This window comes from Physeter macrocephalus, chromosome 16 (assembly GCF_002837175.3).
Source record: "Physeter macrocephalus isolate SW-GA chromosome 16, ASM283717v5, whole genome shotgun sequence".
Classification (NCBI taxonomy): domain Eukaryota; kingdom Metazoa; phylum Chordata; class Mammalia; order Artiodactyla; family Physeteridae; genus Physeter; species Physeter macrocephalus.
In genome coordinates, this window is record NC_041229.1 from 45,152,317 (window position 1) to 45,157,457 (window position 5,141).

Below are 5,141 nucleotides of genomic sequence, written 5' to 3' on the forward strand. Positions count from 1 at the left end.
CCGCGGCATGTGGGATCTTCCCGGACCGGGGCATGAACCCGTGTCCCCTGCATCGGCAGGCGGACTCTCAACCACTGCACCACCAGGGAAGCCCCCTCAGATAGTTTTGGTTTGTCCATCACACAGTATGTTCGTAATTAGTAAAACAGGGGAGAATGGAGAGGAGTGGTAAGAAGGGGAGAAGGAAAAATACTTATTTTGACTCTCACATTTAGTAAAACCTCAAATTTAGATCAAATTTAGACTTTGCTATTATCTGTAATTGAGATGATATAGACAGCTATTGAGTCTGTGAATGCATATGTTTAAGCATTAATTAATTAAATGTAAACATTAAAATGTGATTCAATTTTTGAAGCCATGTATCAGTATCATTATTTAAAATAATTAGAACTGCAGCCTCAAATAATGGAAGAAGTTTAAACTATTCTTACTTTTGAGAAATTTCATATGTAGAGAACACAGTCAGTGCATGCCAAGCAAAGTTCTGCTGTGGTAGATTCCTTGAGAGAAAGTTCTTAGGGGAGGTAAGAAAAGCATGTAAAAATAATTAGTCCTATAAAATAATGAAGATGTTTTCACCGAGCACCTCCTCTGTCATTATGTTGAACACGGGGCCTAGAAAGATGCAGGAGACATGGTTCCTAATATCCTCAAGAGATTGATAGTTCATTAGGAGAGGCAGATGTTTATAAACATATTCACAATATTATATAAGTATATAAGCTATAATAGAGAGTTTTTTTGGTTTTTTTCAGTAACTACAGTGGTAATACAACAGAGACATCTATTTTGTTGGGAGAGTTAAGGAATCCATCATGGAATCAAAGACACAGAATACTGTAGAAGAATAGAACAGAAAAAATCCTTCACAGAATAGAAGCTGATGCTTAAAGGATAATTCAGTATTTTCTAATAGGATGGGAGGAGCTCTTCAGAGAAATTGAAGAGCATATAATGGTGCATGTTAAGTGGAAAATTATTCACAGCACTGATGTCAAATGTGTGTTTAGAGACTGAGGAAAGTAAATTTATCTTTTTCCTGTTCCATTTGCTTGGACAAAAGCCCTGCCCCTACATGCATTTTTTTTTTTTCTGAAAGGACTGAAATCAGCATAGTCATGACTATAATGTATGTTTGAAATGAGTGTTGACGTGTTTGTAAAGAATATAGGCTTTTGAGGCTTCAGACCTTGCTTTGAGTCCTAGCTCTGTGCCTTTTAGCTAGTTAAACACGGGCAGCTTTTTAGCTCTTTGAGATTCCTTTACTCCTTTGAAAACGTGAGAAAACTACATAGAATTGTTATGAAGATTAAATGTGAGCACAAATAATATCGGGAACGAAAGTGAGGGCATTATTATCAGATATGAGAGAAATAAAAATGACAGAATAATGAAAGACATTTGCTAACAAATAGTGAAATTTTGATAAAATGAGTAAGTTATTTAATTTATTTTTTTTTAAATGTATTTATTTATTTATTATATATTTGGTTGCCCCAGGTCTTAGTTTGTGGCAGTCTGGCTCCTTAGTTGCAGCTTGCCAGCTCCTTAGTTGTGGCACTCGAACTCTTAGTTGCAGCATGCACATGGGATCTAGTTCCCTGACCAGGGCTCAGACCTGGGCCCCCTGCACTGGGAGCTTGGAGTCTTAACTGCTGTGCCACCAGGGAAGTCCCAAGAGTAAGTTACTTTAAAATGCAATTTATTGTAACATACACAGATGTATTATAAAAATTGAATAGTCCTATATCTAGTAAAGAAATGTGTCTCAAAATAAAAACCTTCCCACAAAGGAAACTCCAGGCACAGATAAGTTTAGTGGTGAATTATTCCAAACATTTAAGGAAAAAATAACACCAACCTCTGCTAAATTTTATTAGAGAATAGAAAAAAAGGGAACACTTCCAATTTTACTAGGCCAGTATAATCTTGATAACAAAACCCGATACGGGCATTATAAGAAAGAAATATTACAGGTTAATATCTCTCATAAACATAGATGCAAAAATCCTAAATTATATTAGCTGATAACTGAATCAAGTGAGATTAATATGGGTTTATTTCAGATTGTTTCAATATTCAAAAATCAATATAATTCACTATATTTAGAAAATAAAGGAGAAAATCATATGATAATCTCAATAGTTGCAGACAAAAGCATGGATACCTCTCAACATCCATTTGTGTTATAAACTTGTAGCATACTAGAAATAGAAAGAAACTTCTTTAATATGTTAAAGAACATCTACCAAACCTTCACTGTATACTTCACAATTAATGGTAAAATCTTTGAAGTTTGCACCATGAGATCAGGAACAAGATTAAGATGCCCACTATCACCTTTTTTGTTTAACAATATACTGGAGATCCAGTTAGAACAAATGGTGTGACTATTGGAAAGGAAGAAATAACTGTCATTATTTATGGATAACATGATTATAGATGTGGAAAATCCAAAAGGATCTCCACTCCAGATAATCTATAAGAATTAGCAAGTGAATTTAGTAAATTCAGCATACAAATATCAATTTGTATTTTATATACCAGCAAAAGTGATTAGAAAAAAAATTTAAAACTACATAGCTAATGAATGATGTACAAGGTCTCCCTGTACGCAGAACACTATGAAACATTACTGAGAGATTTTAAACGTACTTGGCTGGATCCAGATCAAAAACAGAAACATTCAAAATTGCCCATAAAATGTTAGCACTAATTGCACGCAAGCCCCCATTAGGAGACAACCTATTAATTGCTCATCATAGGATGGTTTTAAAAAAAGTTCTGTGAAAACTGTCATTGATTTCAAAGCTTTGTTCATGTCTGGCAGGAAAGGTTGTGGTATGTCTTATGAGTGTCTGGAACATCAGAGAAGCTAAAGAAGGTAATGTTACTAGTGATCTTCAAACTGCAGCTGAGGGAGGGTGAAGAAAATGGAGCGGGCTGGTGGAATAAATTAATTTTTTTTTTTTTTCTGTAACGCGGGCCTCTCACTGTTGTGGCCTCTCCCGTTGCGGAGCACAGGCTCCGGACGCAGAGGCTCAGCGGCCATGGCTCACGGGCCCAGCCGCTCCGCAGCATGTGGGATCTTCCCGGATCGGGGCACGAACCCGTGTGCCCTGCATCGGCAGGCGAACTCTCAACCACTGCGCCACCAGGGAAGCCCAATAAATTAATTTTTATGCATGTAAAGCTACCATGAGGCAAGCAGCAAGTCACCTGACTTAGTTTTTCAGCTGCAACCAAAGCATTGTAAATATTAACAATAATTTCTGTCTTTTGATTCAAGATTAATGTGTACCCCAATCTAGCTTTTTTTGTAAAAGTCATTTATAGTCTGTCCTCTAACTGGTGACACTAAGGCCACATGGTGAGAAATATTAGGACAATGGTATTCAAAGCATGGATAAATTTTTTGTACCTACTGTTAGGCTTGTAGATTTATTGAACACACACTACGTGTCAAGTGCTTTAGAAGAGGTTTTACACATATAATAGCTGTTAGATATTTTGGTACCTTTCTTAAAGATAATGGAATGAGACTTATAAGGGAATGAGACTCAAAGAGTATATGCAACTTGTTCAAGGCACCCAGATAGTTAAGAGTCAAAAGTCAGTTTTGAACTCAAACTTACCTGACCCTAAAACATGAGCTCTTTTCTTTATACCATGATGCCTGCAAACTTGATGTGTGATAAACTGTTTAGCCCAGTATCTGATACATCATTAGTATTCAATAAGTTCTATTATTATTATTATTGTTATTAAAATATGACTAAGTCTCATAAGGAGCCCCTCTTTTTTTTTTAATGAGTTAGAGCCTGAATCTCTATCCAATCAATGCTTGCTTCTTCTTGGCAGCACACATTATGAAAAACTATAGGAATGATAATGCAAAACATGGTAGAGATAGATCTCTCTAAGCTTTTCTCTCAAGAAGTGACAGTTATGATAGTAAACGAAGGAAGCTAGGATTTAACAAAATCTGTACAGTGGGCTATTTTCCCTCTACTATATTCCCTTGGTAACAAACCCTTAAAAGTCTGTGACACTCTTCAAAGAGAAAAAAGGTTTGCTCCAGAACTCTGAGGACTGGTCTATCCCTCCGGTGTATTAGTCATCGGATAAAACCTTACTTTATTTCATAGATAGAAATCCTGAAAGCACCATAAATAAACTGCTAGTAACTAAATTAGTTCTTCCATCTTGAATGGGTTAGATTCTTGTGGCCAATGGATTTACAATAAAGGAATCTCTTTCTGCCTTTTGAGTAGGTGACAGATTAGAAAGATCCAAGATAAAATTCCCCGTACACACTAGTGTGAACTTTAGAATTACGCCTGAGTAGGTATATTTCAAACAGTAGGATGATTATGGAAAGTTAAAACTACTTGTCTTAAAATTTTTATATAAGCTAGACTGCTTAATATGGTTAAATAAAAAATCAAAAGGAAGAGGGACCATCTACGTTCTTTGATATTTAGTTAATGCAACACATTGAAATTATACATTAGCTTTGTGCAAACAAGAACAATAAAATCTTGAAATTTAACTCTTTATAATTACTCAAATTTTCAGGCAATGTTTCCTCCTCCTCACTTCTCATTTCTACCTGTACGGATCTTAAATATCTGCATGGCTCAGTGCTGCATCCTTAGCCCACTTGAAGATTTTTTTCACATAAGGCCTGTTATGTGGTCATTTGTATGCATAGTTTCTGTATAAATATCTTTCTTCCTCATTGAGATACACAGGCCTTAAAGACAGTGATTGTTTTTAAATTTAGTTTTGTAATCCCCAGAGAGCCTACCAGAGTGCCTTCCATCTAGTAGGTGCTTGACAAATGTTTGGTTGTTGAATAAATAGCAGAAAGATTACTTTGAAAAAAAATGCAATAGAAATTAGAAACTGAAAAGAGAAGGTAGGCTTAAGCTCTCCATGGGAAAGGACTATTTTTCTTTTTTGCTATTCTGAAAAAAAAAAGTACAATAGAAACACAAGAAACTGTTTAAAGTGTTTGCATGATAACAAGCAGGAATGAATAACAACATTTCTAATTCACCAGTTATTTTAAAGGAGAGAGAAAGGCAACTTTTTTTTTTTTTTTTTTTTTTTTTTTTTTTTGCGGTACGCGGGCC

The 5,141-nt window shown here is 35.5% G+C and overlaps 1 long non-coding RNA gene across 1 annotated transcript in view; it reads right to left on the reverse strand.

The window, feature by feature from the left end:
• The window catches only part of LOC102974272 (uncharacterized), a 44,952-nt gene that overhangs the window by 3,828 nt on the left and 35,983 nt on the right, over window positions 1–5,141 (reverse strand). The window lies entirely within an intron of this gene.